The 16,291-nt window shown below is 39.0% G+C and overlaps 1 protein-coding gene across 1 annotated transcript in view; it reads right to left on the bottom strand.

The window, feature by feature from the left end:
* Positions 1 to 16,291, bottom strand: part of LOC122810916 (oxysterol-binding protein 2-like) — a 421,889-nt gene that overhangs the window by 325,068 nt on the left and 80,530 nt on the right. The gene's annotated exons all lie outside the window — the stretch shown is intronic.

The raw sequence follows: 16,291 nt of genomic DNA, 5'->3' as shown, positions 1-16,291 counted from the left end.
CTTGTCAAAGACACTGTCTGGGTTATCATAAATGCAGCATTCTGTTAATGCCTTCAGAAATTTGTAATCACCTTGCCCACATCAGCAATATGAAGGTTTAAAGAAGTCAGTTAATTATTTTAATTTGCTACATAAGTATTCACTTATTACTAAAGAAAATTACTTAAGAGTTAAAGAAGCTAGCTTTAATATGAACATTAGAGTTGCTCAGGGCAGTGTTATCCTCAAAGGGGTTGTTTTAAGACATGCACGTCTTTTATATTTTTTGAAATTTGCAACAACAAAAAAAAAAGTAAATGAGGTTTGGCAACAATCTAAGTTGTCCAGGGACATCTTCAAGAGGGGTTAGATTGGTATTAGTGGGAGTTAGGTTGGCTGGGGAGATGAAAGGGTTAAATGAAGGGAGGACTGATTGACAGGAAATGAGGTAAGGGTGGGGAGGAGCTTAAGGGGTTTAGACAAGTGTAGCTGGGCAAGTAATCACATTTTGGCGTGAACTTGCTACCCACCCACCCGCCCTCTTTTTTGTTGGTGGTTTCATGGGGATTATGGTCAAATCAGTCAGGATAGGCAGAGAAGAGGGACAGGCTTGCCCTCTTCTGTTCCCCCTCTGATGTCTGGATGTTCCTTTCAAGGAATTGGGGGAAAGGAAAATGAGTAGCTGGAGGAAGCTTGCTGGATAGGTAAGCAAGCGGAGGTAAAGACGCAGCTTATTTGGCTGGAAGGTAATTCAATGAATGGTGCATGAAGTGAGATGGGACGCTGCTTCATATCAGCAAGGTCATGCTGTCCTGAATTATTTGGTTGGATGGCCAATTCAATAAATGGGATATGAAGTGAGTCTGGGACGCTGCTTCATAAGTAAAGTAAGCGAGCAAAGGTATGGAAGCTGCTTACTGGGCAGGATGAGTAGGTACACTGTCCTGATTAACATTACAAGGATGTTTATGCTGTGTTTAGAATCAACTATACTTTGTCCAGTTGTAATTAATATTTTGGTGACCAAAGCTATGTTATGGAAGTTTAATAAAGGTTGTCAAATGTCATTCGGTGTGATGTGTTTATTGAAGGGGACCTAGACAACTAACTGCTTTTACAAATAGGCAAGTAAAAGTAAGTTTAAAAGGAGAGAAGATAACAAAGTACAAAATTCAGAAGTTGTTCCATGTGTAGATAATCAAGAAATTAGTGTTGTTGAAATATTTATTATAATTGTTTGTTTTTTTTATTTAAACAAGGTATAATGCCCAGGAGGACTAGCTAGGAGGTCTTATGACGTTTGATGTCACAGGCAGAGGGTCTCTCTACCCCTGAAAGGACTATTATTGCCCCTGTAGCTCCCAGCTTGGAGGACAGTATTTTGCTTAGAAAATGGGCTGTATGTTAAATTGTTTTACATTTGTTTTACTATCAGTATACTACATATTTTTGTTTTTATTTTTGATGCAAAATGTTCTTCTGCCTAATGTTTAAGAGTCGTAGGGTAACATAGTATGTAAATATTTAAACTATACATAAACACACTAACAAATGTAGAGTTGGACAGTATCTCACATATATGTAGAAAATCACATGTATTCAAAAAAAACACACACACACACACACACACACACACACACACACACACACACACACACACACACACACACACACACACACAAACATATTAAGCAATTATAACCTTCTCCTCATATTTTTTCCAAGTCTGTTAAATTAGTTTTCTAGAAATCTCTGAAGACTACAATTAGTCACTAAAACATGTCCTTATTGCTCAGGAAAAAGCATGTTGATCCAAAATGTCCTTCTCTACAAACGTAAGTGAGTTAATTTAATATTTAAAATGTTCCCATGTTTTTCTTCTCCTCATTATTGTACTTTTTTCCATAATTCCTAAAGGTCAAGTGCAAAGTTTTTTTTTTTACTATTTCCTTTTGTTATAATTACGTGTTTGTCTTGTAAAATGAGCTTTCTTATTCTAAAATATGTAACTTTTACTTTTGTTATTTCACTTATATTTATCAAGTTTAATTAACTGGTGTTTCCATTTACTGTATGATTAACAACTCTCCAATTATTTCCTGATTGCATGTCATCCAGCCTGCGTTCTGATGATGCAGCAGAGGGGAGAAATGGTTTGCAGTGTGTTGACAATTCATACCTCTCAACTGTCCAGATTTTCACAGAATGTCACATTTTTGCCTAATATTTTTGGACTTTTCCTCATAAAATTTGTGGCTTTTAGTCCATCAAAGTAGCTAAGGATACTGAGACAAGAGATCTTTTTGGTGAGGAAATTGTGAGGTCTGCCAAGCTGGCTTAGATGCATAGTAAGAAACTTGCTGAAGGCTACATTATATTTGACTGATTATAGCTGAGTGATACCTCCAGGTGTTTCCGCAGTTATATCCTCTAAGCATCAAATATTTCTTGTTCGTATTTGCATTAATAATTCCAAAACCATGTTGCATACAATGTCTTAAAAGGTCTTATTTTAAACCTTACATAATGGCAAGCACAGTAGTATTGATATCTGACTTCTTACTAGGGCAGGTAAAGATAAATGAATTATTCATATAATATTTACTTGTATTGTCATAAATGTCATCTTTTTCTAAATATCTTAGCAACCAAGTTGCACAGAAATAACTGCTTGGTTTAATATGAAAGCTCTCAGCTGGATGAACAAAGTGCTGCTGACATTATGTGTTTAACTGGAGTGATTGTTGATATATCGTATGTTGTTTAGAAAATATTACACACTTAATAGTTGCTGTGACTTATAAAATCCACTTTAAGACCTAGAACCTAATGAATACTGCCACTATTAAAAAGTGTGTACTGAAAGGTTTGCCATTTACACTTTTTTAGAAACCCATATGGTTCCAGAAATATGAACATTTCTTTGAAATGTGAGTCTATAATTTGATTCAGACAAAAAGCTTAGGCTCCACCAAGTGGAAACCTCCAAAGCCCCATTGGATGGAGTGAGTTAATGAGGAACCTAATATGGGATGAATAATGTGAGATTATAACTTCTTTGAACCTTGAGGAAATACCATGATGGATACATTGAGGAAAATAGGAGGATTTGACCATCATTTGACCAGGGTTTGGGAGGGTAGCCTAATGGTTAAGGTGTTTGCCTTACAAACACAAGGTACAGGGTTTGAATCTCACAGGGGGATAATTGGCTAGGCTTAAAATGGCTCACAAGGGCAGTTAGCCTAGTACTAATCTATGAACCTATGAACCTATATGTCCACACAGACATGATGGTCAATGGGGAGTCTGTTATCAAGCCACAGATCCCTTGACAATAGTAAACCAAGTTCTCACTGCCTCATCCCAATTACATGTCGATGACATTCAGATAAGTCCAATGCCCTTTAAAATTCTCATGGCATCTTCAGCAGTGACCTGAACAGCTGCTAAATAAGCTAACTATATTAATTATTGGCAGAAAACTGTGTTGTTCAGCATTTTCCATTAACATAATAACTGATTATTGAGTGCTGTTGTGTATATAGCAGCAGACAGATATCAAAGTTAGTTAATTTTCTATATGAGTTTCCCAAGTGTAACTCGAAAATATTTAGTATGGTTTAAGTAACATCCTTATGGCCCCTGTAGATGATGTATAGCTGCTTAACCTCTATACTTTCTTTCTACATCCTTAAATCCAACAATCTGCCCTATTCATTTTCAAAGACCCTGCTCATGCACCTCCTGCCACTATCATACCTCACTAAATATCTGGACTTTCTTTTAACCTGTCAAACATATCCAGTCTCCAGCTAACAATTCAAACACTGTCTGACCAGAAGGAAAATATGTAATTGTATTTCAGCAATCAGACATCCTTCTATTAAATGATTTAATTGAACTTTGCCAACAGCCTCTTATAGCCCCCCTTCACCAATTCATATATAGTTTCTTCCTCTATACATAGGTTCATAGGTTCATAGGTTGATACTAGGCTATCTGCCCTAGGGAATTTTTAAGCCTATCCAGAGTGTGTTTGGCTTTCACTACCCTTTTAGATTAGCTGACTGTGCCTCTGTATAGTAGGTCACAGAAGATAGCCCTTTTAAGGTTAGTTTACTGTGTCTCTGTCTAGTAGGGACACAGAAGAGATCCCAGGGGTAAACCTACAATCTCCCATCCACTTGTCAAGATTTCTCTTGAATAGGGTCATTGAGGGGCTCTGCCTAACATGGATTGGGATTTTGTTCCAGAGTGAGGGGAGCCTCTGGGATATGAATCTGTCCCTCCAGCATGTCCTATTTATTTCTGTGCTGAGGTTTAAGTCCCTGGAGTGTGTAGTTCTAAGGGATTTGGATTTCCTGAGGTGGAGCATGTCAATTAATTCTGGTTTGGACATGGCTTTATACGTCAGGCACAGATCGCCTCTGAGTAGGCGGTAAGCAACTGAGTAGAGCTGGAGTTTCTTTAGCCTAACTGCGTAGGGCATCTGTTTGAGTCCCTTGATCCTCTTGGTGAGTACTTTTGGGGTCTTTCCAGTTGCTGCAGGTGTCGGGTAAGGCACATCCCAAATGGGGCATTGTATTCAATTATGGACTTGATGAGTGATGAGTAGAGGGGCACAATGACCTCTCTTGATCTAGATGTGAACCCTTTCGTGATAAGGTGGGCTATATAGAAGGTCTTTCTAACTGTTTGGCAATGTGATTGTCAAAGGAGAGATTGCTATCTACTTGGGTCCCTAAATCCCTAATTACTTCTTCCATACTTAATGGATTACCACCTATGTTGTAATTTATGGGCACTTTGTTTTTCCCAAGGGGGATGACTATGCACTTTTTGGCATTTAGCTTTCGGCCATGGCTCTGGCACCAGTTATCCGTCTCTGTGAGACCCTTTTGGAGGATGCTTGTGTCAGTCAGTGAGTCGATTATGGCACCCAGTTTGCAGTCATCAGTGAACTTGGTCAGCCATAGTCCACCCATGTTAGCCTGTACCTCAGAGAAATATATACCAAACAAGAGATGTCCCAGGACTGAGCCTTGTGGGACGCCACTTGTAACTGGTTTAGAGTCTGACATGACACCTGCAATTCTGACCATGTGGGTTCTATCCCTGAGCCAGTTTGCAACCCATCTTGTGACATAGGGGTTGATATTTAAGCTGGTGAGCTTATTTATGATGCCCGAGTGGGGTATTGTGTCAAAGGCTTTTGCGAGGTCCAGGTAGGCTGTGTGGACTACCTTCCCTTCATGTATGGCCTTGGTGACTGTTTCAAAGAAGTCGACCAGGTTCAAGAGGCAAGATCTGCCCTTAACAATGCTGAATTGGGGAGGATCCAGTGTTTGGAGGTTCCCAATGTCTTTGTTTATGAGTTCCATGATGATACGCTCCATAGCTTTGCAGACCAGGCTATTCAGGCTTATAGGGCGATAGTTTCCGGGGTCCATTGTAGCACCACCTTTGTGGAGTGGGACCACTGTTGCTGTACGCCATTCCTTGGGTACATATCCTGTAGTAAGGCTAAGATTGAACAGTGACTTTATGTAAGGGTTCAGTTCTTCTTGGAGCTCATGTAAGATGCAGCCCGGGACAACGTCCGGTCCCATTGATGCTGTGTTTTTTGCTTTGGAGAGGGCAGCTCTCACCTGTGCATCTGTGATGTCAGGGAGGCTAAACTCTGTTGGGATAGACATTTGCAAGAGACATTTCCACATTATAATGGGGAACAGTCACTTCATCCAGTTTATAAGTATGACATTCTCTGACCCGGGAGATACCCTACATACGTTCACCAAAGCAGCCATCTTACCTGTCTCTCCTACCTTCAAACTGCTATTGACTGAGTCGTTACACCTTCAGGAAGTAAATAGTACATTAGGAAATGGCAGCCATCAAATAACTAACTGCATTTAACTAAACATGGATTATTCAGTGGATCAGGTTGGTTTAGTCAAGGTATGCACTCATAGTTAAAGTAGGTGATCCAACAAAAACAATTCCAATATAATGGAAACTGTTTTACTGGAGGCTTTAGGTCATATGTCTCAGGACCTCAGTTTGTTGGAAGTGTTATTTGACATTTTTTCCAAGGTATATAGAATTTTGAGAGGCAGCAAATGTATTATTTTATTTGGGGGGGGGGGGAGTGCTAACTAGACTGCTAACAATAGATATGAGCCCATGTTCAGTTTCTTGCCAGATGATGGTATTTAATTAGGTTTGGCAATGTGACATTTGCAGTCAAATTTTAGTTTGATGAAGGACAGCAGATTACAAAACACTAACCATTCTAGGTTGTGCCAAGATGCACAGTGATGTGTTTTCCCACAATAGCTGGCAGTAAAATCTAACTGTTGTATAACAAGTCTTGTTTACCTTATTTATAAGGGTAAGATGTTGTTCTTCTTTTGGCTTTTCCCGGTTAGGGGTTGCCACAGCGGAACTCCGGTCCTCTAATGATTGGCAGTAGATTTTTACAGTGCCGAGGTGCCAGCTCAATGACCAACCTTCAACGAAGGCACGACAATTTATGCATGTCTTTCGAATGCCACACTTCCATGGGGAGGACATGCAGACTCCACACAGAAGGTACTGCAGCCGAGAATCAAACGGGAGAACCTCTTGCTGTGAGGTGACAATGCTACTGCTGCACCACCATGGCTTCATAAATAGAGTAATGGTAATAGATGCATGTTCGCTGTGGTTTACCGGACAGTCAGCATAAAATGTACTGCAGGTTTGCTTAGTTCTGTTTATAACATGAACCAATTGTTTGTCAGAGTTTAACTGACTGTGCAAAATGCAGCAAAAGACATTACCTGAGTTGTCTTAGGTTCATAGGACCATATGGTCATAGGTGACTACTACGTTATTAAACTCCTGCGTGGCCTGTTTAAGCTTAGCCTTGTTTCAGAAATGCATCTGGCAGGTTGATATTCTAAGGTTGTTTTATAGGTTATATGTAGACTTGGGTATGGTTGGTTAAGTATTTGCATGTTGCTTCTATCTGTTAGAGATTTAGGTGCTGGGCCTGTGGTAATTTTCCAAATCCCCATCAACTGGTCCAAGTTATACTTGAACTGGGGTGGGGAAGAGCTGTGCTTGTCATGGATGAGAAGCCTGTTCCAGAGAAGGGGTAATCTCTGAGACACTTACCTTTCTATCGAGTATGCCCTATTTCTGTTGCAGGTGAGGTTTTAGTCCACCAGATTTAGTAATGCTGATGTTAATTGTTTTGCAGATGTGAAACGGGTCCATCACTGTGGGATCAGTGAATGCTTTGCAGGCCAAGCATAGATGACTCCTTATCTGCCTGTGGGGTACTGAATACAGGGACAAGGCTTTGTGGCAGTCCATGTAGGAAATGTTGTTTATGTCCTGTATTCTTTTTCTGAGGAACTTCTGGGAGATGCTCTAGGTGTTGCATATGCCTGGTTAGATACATATCAAAGGAGATATTGTACTCAATGACTGGTCAGATGAGGGTCGAGTACAGTGGAAAAATGACATCCTTGGACCTAAATGCCACACCCTTGCTTGTAAGTTGCTCAACATAGAATGATTTCCTTGCCAATGTAGACACATGATGGTCTAAAGGGGTCTATATTACAACCGCGAAAGTCCTAAACAGCAAATATGGAATCACTGACACATATTACCTGAACCGCGAATACACCGAACACTCAAAACCGCAATATTCAAAATCTTGAACCATCATAATTGTCCAACCCCACTGCCCGCTACATACTACCTACCCAAACAAAATAAATAAACCACATACATACACTAACCAAAACCCTACTTCTAACCCTACACTAAAACTTACATACATTACTGTCTATGCATTACCTTAACCCGCAGTCTAACCCTAAGGTCCGTAACTATTGCACATTTACCTTACGGAGCTATACCCAAAAAAAATAAATAACCCATACACATACACTTAACAAACCCTTACTTCTAACCCTACACTAAACCTTACCTACATTACTATCTATGCACTTACCTTAACCCGCACCCTAACCCTAAGGTCCATAACTATCGCACACTTACCTTACAGAGCTATACCATGGAAAGGCCAACCATGACGATTCAACATTTCGGATTTTGCGCTTCAGGATGATCGGTGTTTTCGCATTTTGACGTATACGTGTCAACGTTTACGTATTCGGGTAAGTGGACCTTCGCGATTTTAATAGGGAACCGGTCTAAAGGACAGGTTACTGTCTACATGTGTTCACAGATCCCTGATCACTAGGTCTACTGTTCGTAGTGTATTGTGGTAGTTTCCATGGGTAGCCAACTTCACAAAGGATACTATTATGCATTTCTTGTCATTGAGTTTTGGACTGTGACTCTGGCACCAGTTATTTTTTTGTGTTAATCATTTATGGAGGGTATTTGTGTCAGTAGAAGATTCTGTGGCTGCACCCAGTTTGCAATTATCTGCAAACCTGGTAAGCCAGAGGTTCTTGATGTCGTCATTGACCTCAGAGAAATATATGCCAAAAATGAGCAACTCCTATACCAAGCACTGCGGGACTCCCGTTCCTAACTTCTTGGGTCCTATTTGTGAGCCAGCTTTCTATCCAGTGGGTGACATATGGATTTATACCTAATTTCTTGATGTTGCCAAAGATTCTTAAGTTGGGTATTGCATCAAAAGTTTTGGTCAAGTCACGGTAGGCACTTTGCACTGTTCTTCCCTTGTCCATTGCTTTGGTGTACTTCTTGAAGAAATCCACCAGATTCGTTAGGCATATCCTGCTCTTCACAAAGCCAAACTGGGATGAATCAAGTGACTGAAGGTTTCTAATGTCATTGTTTATTATTTCCATGATAACTATTTCCAATGCTTTGCATATGAAATTAATCAGCCTTATGAGTCTTTAAGTCACCCAGTCTGTAGATGGATGGATGGCAGTTACAGTCCTCTATTTTCTTGGCCCACAGCCTATCGGGGGATACAGTTAAACAGTGATTCTAGTGGTTCTGATAGGTCCTGTTTAATGCTATTCAGAAGGCTCCCTGGAGTATTACTGGACTCTTTGATGCAGTGTTCTTGGCCATGGAAAGTGCATGAAGGACCTGTTCTCTAGTTATAGTTGCGGAGGTTATGATAAGGAGTATTTCCTGAGGGGTGTCTAGGGGGAAAGATGGAAAAAATTGGAGGTAAAGTTGTTGACGAGTAGATTTAATATGTCATTTGGCTCAGTATGTGTCTCACTTTATAATTAGTTTGGCACATTGCTGTGTATTGCCTTTCAGGTTGTGGGAATAGCTGAATAACATGATTGTGATTGTCCTTTTCCTGGGAGGCTATTTTTATCTCCTACTTAGCTTTGGTTGACTTGATTAGCTCCCTAAGTTGCTTGCATAGATTGATGGTGGAGTTTTTCTCCCTTGCTGGGCATTGCACTTTCTACATTAGCCATGATTTTCTTTTTTTTGTTATACAGCCCTGTTGATTCTGGGATTTCTCCAAGGTAAACGGGTAATCACCACACGCCAAGAAGGATAGCCTCACTCCGTTGAAACACTCCGTTTAATGCAATCAGAACAGCACAAAACCACATTAACGCTGACACACTGTAGTAAAACGTTTTTGTCGTGAACTTCGTCAGAAAAAACAAACAAGTGTAACACAAAACACCCTTGTATATATACACACATAAATTAATTAATTATCCAATAGAAAACTTAATTAATTGAACACATTCATCTTCATTGTTTTAAAACTTTCGACTTTGTATTTCTCCAAGGTAGCTTGCTTTCTGACTTTGTCATGTGCTTTTCCAGGTTGGTACAGCCACTTTAATCTAGCCTAGCCATTAACATGTTTGTACAGGGTTTCCAAGAACAATTCCATATAGGCAGCGATGTTCTTAGGTTTTGCGGTGGCCAGGATGACACTTGATAATAAAAATTTGCCATAGAATGATTCCATAAAGTTTCAGGGTTTGTTGTGCTGCCAAATTTTATTATTATTTCAAAGGAGACAGCATTATGGTCTGACCTGATCAGTGAGGACATTACACTAGGGGTTGCAGCATTATCCCGTTTGTGAGGACCAGGTCAAGGATGTTTGTGCCCCCTGTGTATGCATATGGATTATATGGCCCATGGTTTCCATGTTAACAAAATCCAGGAATATCTAGGTCTGCATGTTTGTGTTTTGATATGATTCTCAGTTTAAATGGAGGTAGTTAAAATCACCTATTAATATGGTGTTGGTTGGGTTGAAAGGGGAGGGTCTCAAGTACATTTAGATAAGAACTATGGATTTCCTGGGTCATAGAGGAGGACCTATAGCTTGCAAGGACATAGTATAGGACTTTGTCTATGGTAATTTGGATGTTGAGGAGCTCAAGTGCATCAGAATACTTGATGAAATTTAAGTTGATTTTTTTTTTTTATGAAAATTCAGACACCTCCACCTTTTGTCCCTTCCTTTGCAGTATCTGGTCTAAATATGTGGAAGACATTATAGCCCTGCACTGCTGGGGTGCTGCTCTGTGGCTCTAAACCATGTTTCAGTAACTATACGGATGCCTATATTCGGCAGGGTGAGGGGAGCTTAGAAAGTGGAGTTTCTTGTTTACACTCCTGGCATTGAGAACAAACACCTTCAGATTTTATTGAGTTGGTTTTGCTATGTCAAAAGTTTTAACAGGTTGTTAACACCTAAACTATACACTATGGGGTGTGGGTGAGGTTTTAGACAATATTTGAAGACCCTGAGGGAATAGGTGCAACCTTTTCCAGATGAAGCAGCGTGTTATGCCAACCATAACATTACTGAGACCGGTGATGGGAAAGCAACAGCTGTATGGAATGGTTGATTAACTGTTGAGTCTGAGATCTAATGTTACTGAGCAGTGATCATATTGGACCAGTGATGGGAAAACAACAGCTGTACAGAATGAGGGTTTAATTGTTGAGTATGAGGTTCAATATTTTATGTCCCTCACTGTGACATAAACTAGTGGGTCTAAAGAGCATTTATGAAATCTAGGATATATTGTGCTTATGCATTTGTGGTAGTATAGGTTGCCTCATTAATGGAAGTTTAGGTGACATTCTTCAAGAGTATAATATTTGGTTCATTAGGGAGGAACTACATTTTGTTTATATATGCTTTGCTGGCTGCAGGCGACATGGAGGGGGTGCAGTAGCTGACTATGAAATGGGAATTATTAATTGATTGTAAGTATGATGTGGAGTAGCTGAAGATCATTGTCTTGACTCATGAGTCTCAGTGTGATTTGTTTTCTTACGAATATGGACACAGCTCCAGAAACTAAAAACATAGCCATTTTGGGAGGTGGATCTAAATGAGTGTTAGGCTTTGAAACACCGAGAGGGCATTATCACCTTCACTGAAACAATGTTTTTTAGAACAATATAGAGCTGTATATTTTTGAGAGTCAAGAAGGCTCATAAGGAGTGCATGTTCTTAACTTTCAGCATTGAGCTGTACTGCTTTTATATAGTCTTCATTTTGTGTGATTGTGTTCTTAGAGGAGAATGAGCTTGCCTTTGATCCATGGAGGTGGAGAAAGTTTTGGCAAATATACAAAAGCTATAAGGGTAGACATGGAGTCCATCCTTACCAAAGCAATCAGGGCTGTCAGTCATCTTATCCCAGACTGATATATATATATATATATATATATATATATATATATATATATATATATATATATATATATATATACATATATATTGAACTCACTTAGAATGACAATAAATAAGCCAACAGTTGTCGATTATCTTTTGTTTGCATTGTGGCATAATTCTTTGTGACGGTAAGATACTGCTCAACACTAGTTTCATAGCAGCCTTAGACACATATTCTGACTGCTTAATCATGACTTTCTTCATATGATAAATGAAGATGTGTTGTAAGTCATTTACTCTCATGTGTTTGATTAGCAAGTCCTAACCAAGTTGCATTTGTAAAAAAATATATAACATTGAAGATATAGTGGCTTGTAATTGAAGATTATCAGAAAAGCAGGAAGGAGAATTCTGCTAAATGTGCCAAAAGCACATGAATAATAGGCACAGCCTCATAATTTGAGTATCTGTATCAGTTTCCATATTTACTCCATTTGGATTTGCTAAATTTAGAAGTCTGGGAGGTGGGAGATGAGCATCTTCCCCAGAAGGCCTACTGCTGAAATGTTGAAATTCCATCAATCACTATTCCTCCCTGGGGCAAGTCTGTAACATTAAGCAACCTTCTTGCCAAATTCTATTTCATATGCGGAAATTAGTAATTATTATCCATGATCATCAGTAAACCAGTCGATTTTTACTGTGCTGGAGCTGGTAGGCCAGCAGTGAATGTCATGTGCAGTATGGCTACCCCTCATTCGTTTCTTATTGAGATATGAAGACTTTGCTATCATTTGTATGCTTGTTAACACTGCTTTTTTTTGTTTGAAAGTTGCTGCCAGCATTAAAACTATATACATTTTAAGCACACTTAGACATGTGTACAATGTGGTGTGTTTCAAAATGTACAATTTATTTATTTTATATGATAAAATGCAGTCTATCACTCCTCTGGTCCTTCTACATTAAGAAATTCCCTCTTGACTTATTTTATCTTCCTTTCCTGCTTTATGCTGATGACCTGGTCCTTTTCCACCCAAGTCATTATCTGTCATTTCTTGAACTTGAACTTCAGACTGATTTTCATGCCCTTATTCAATGGGTCAATTATTGAACACATCACTGCATTCAAATATCCAGGTGGTTAGCCGTACCAATATCAAGTCTCTCCTGAGCTAAAAGGATCACTGATTTTCTTTCTAGGACTATAGGAATGTCATAGATAAAGGTATCATACAGACTCAACTTGAATATGATCCCTCTCAGATTGCTGCAGCAGCTAAAAGAAATGCATCCACCATTCATACTATCTCAGATGCCATGTGTAGAGTCGTCACTTTCTCCCCAAGAAATGAGCACCACTGCAAAACCAAAAAAACATTGAAAAGGCTAAGTGATTATCTGTGAAACAATGTGTTGACTTTCTATATGCCTCATTACTATTTAAACTTATTAAGAATGAGGCCTTTCCTCCACTAACCTACAGACTATTCAGTGATGCATCAACCTACAACCTTAGATGTCTTAACCACTCAGGTCTCCTCTAAACACTACAAACTAAGTTTCAGTGCACATATCATGTTTTCTCAGAGCTTTGTCCCAAACTGCGGGAATCTCTCCTTTCATTTCTTAAAAATAATTAATTTTACATCATTCTCTGTTCAGAACTAAAGGCACATGATAAGGCTGAAGTAAAATGAAAGTGATCTTTCTCTCTGGTCACACAATAACCACTTCCTGTCCCATCTTCTATGTAACTTGTTCTAAGTCTAGTTTTCTTTGTGATTCTTTCAGCATGACAAATCTGATATCCATTCTGTACATAATGCATTTATATGTTGTGTTTTCTTAGTCAATCAGTATATAATGTCATGAGTCTCTTGTGTTTATACAACCAAGTCAACTCTGAAACTCACTTTCTATATAATATATGTTTATAATGCATTTTGTCATTCACTTTGTATGTAATGGCATGCATGCATATACGTACTGTGTTTATTCCTGGGGTTAGACTGAAAGAGATCTTATGGAAACAGTTCTCTATCCCATTTAACAAGTTTACAATAAAATAAAATAAAGGATCAAGTTCTCTTTTGTAATTTGATAATAATATGTTCCTTGTAATTTGATTATACTACCCCTATATACATATGAGGGCTTAAACTGTGAACTTAAAGTATAAGCTGTCTTACAAATTAAAATAAGGGATACAGCTTATGAATAGGGCCAGAACAAAATGGATTTATGAAAAACAGACAAGCAAGAGTTTTTTTCTGTGTGATACCTTAAACATCCTGTGATGGATATATTCCATGGGTGTTATTCTAGCTTGGCTGGGGTTTTCTTGCAGTTTTTACTGAATGGTTTGTGTGTGTGACCTTTTTGCCTTTTGGTTTGGATTTTTGGATATTTTGCAGGCACCTCAATAATCATCTAGTTTAAAAAAACAGGTGTTTCTGAAGTATAGCCAAACTATTCACGTATGCTCTGCTGATGAGGTCAATAAAAACTTTTTGAAACATGCATGTTCACAGCTAGTAGAGTTTGGCTTTGTTTTCATGAATGTAACCAATAACTTGCTCCAATATAAACAGCTCTGCAACTTTGCAAAACGACTAATCACCAAAGGCAAAAAATCCTACTATATCAAACTTCAGTCCAATAACAATAAAAAACCCAGAAATTCTGGAACTCAATAAACTCACTGCTCAATCCAGGCTCCAAGAATAATCCCTGTCCTGACCCAAGTAAATCTGACCTCGAACTAGGCTCTGGATTTAACTCATTTTTTCATAGAAACTATTACTACCCTCACCAAGACATTTCCCAATAATAACCCACCTACTCTACACTCTCCCCCTTCTAACTCACCTCATCTGTTTGAACTCAAACCTATCTCCACTAACTTTATAAAAAAACTTTTGTCTAAACTTAAACCTTGCTCTAACGCTCCCGACAATATTCCCTCGTCCTTCCTAAAATGTGCTGTTGATGGCATTGCTCTCCCAATCAGCATCATTATTAACCAATCCATAAAAGAATCATACATCCCCAAACTTCGGCACTCAGCTTACATTCTTCCTCTTCATAAAGGAGGCAAAAATACCAGCATCTCAAACTTTCGCCCTATTCCTTTGCTCTCACCAATCTCCAAAATCCTAGAAAAATGCATCCACCTCCAACTTATGCCTTTCCTGATCCAAAACAATCTTCTCACTCCTACCCAGCATAGCTTCTGTCCAGGCCATAGCACAATAACTGCTCTACTCTCTTTCCTAGAAATTGTCAATCAAGCCCGAGATTCAGGACACTTAGTTTCTGTTTTACTCAATCTGTCTAAAGCCTTTGATATTGTTTCCCACAAGCACCTTCTCTGTCATCTCTCAAACCTTAATCTCTCACATAATGCTTTATCCTGGTTCTCCAGCTATCTATCAGACATATCACAGGCAGTCAAATGGAAGAACTCCATCTCTTCCTTCCTACCTACCCCAACTGGCGTACCACAAGGATCCATCCTTGGGCCAATGCTTTTTAACATCTTCATCAATAACTTTCACACTGCTATTCCTGATGCTAAAATCATTCAATACAGAGACCATTCAACCTTAGCCTGCTCTGCCTCAAACCTCTCTGAATTGCTGACTAAAACCCAAATTGCCTTCTCAACAACTGAAAACTGGACGCACCAAAACCACCTCTCTCTCAATGCAAATAAATCAAATATTCTACTATTCCCTACCACAAAGACACTCTCCTACGATAAAAACAACTTCAAAGTCTATAGTCAAACCAACTCACCTATAGAAGTGGTCCCCTCTGCCAAACTACTTGGCATTACTGTAGATGAACATCTCAAGTTTGATATTCATATTCAACAAAATATTAAGAAAACCCAGCAAAAGCTAGGTATGCTGTATAGGAATAATCGCTTTCTCTCCAACTCTACCAGGCAAACTCTGGCCTTGACTTATCTTCTTCCTTCCTTATTATATGGAGCCCCTCTCCTAACCAACCTGTCATCCTCTATCACCTCTAAACTAGAAAACTGCTACAACAAACCCCCCAAATTTGCCTTTAAATCTAAAAATACCACCCATCACTGCCTAACCCTACAATCCCTGAATTGGCTTGAACTCCCAAACTACCTAGACTATCTCCAACTCACTACTGCATATAGGCTCATATTTCACCCAACAAAATGTCCCACTCTAACTAACATTCTACCCCCTTATACACCCAACAGAGCTCTCAGATCTGAAAATCAGAACTTAATTACTATACATAAACCTAAACGTCCTGCTGGCCAACTTCTCCTACCTTTCTCGCTAGGCAAAAAAATATAATTCCCTTCCCTACACACTAAGAACCATACCAAACTCAGAAAACTTAAAAACCCAACTATTCAAACACCTGTCCACTAAATGAAAATGCAGCTGCCTTCACCCAGCCTAATCAAAGGGGGTTCTCTCTCTGGTTCCCAAGCTCTACAACTCTCATAGTTATTGTCCTATGAGCCTATTTAAGCACTCAACAACTCCTACAGCTACCCTCACACAGCCCAACCTTGTAAATATTGTAAATGGCATTCTACTGTCGATGTGTGTATGTAAAGCTTATTTACATTTTCTTAAAAGGTTTATATGTAAACTGTTTCCACACCTAACACATATCTGTTTTCCTCAAA

This window comes from Protopterus annectens, chromosome 9.part0 (genome assembly GCF_019279795.1).
Source record: "Protopterus annectens isolate FY-2018-M chromosome 9.part0, PAN1.0, whole genome shotgun sequence".
Classification (NCBI taxonomy): Eukaryota; Metazoa; Chordata; order Ceratodontiformes; family Protopteridae; genus Protopterus; species Protopterus annectens.
This window is presented reverse-complemented; position numbering and strand designations above follow the sequence as displayed.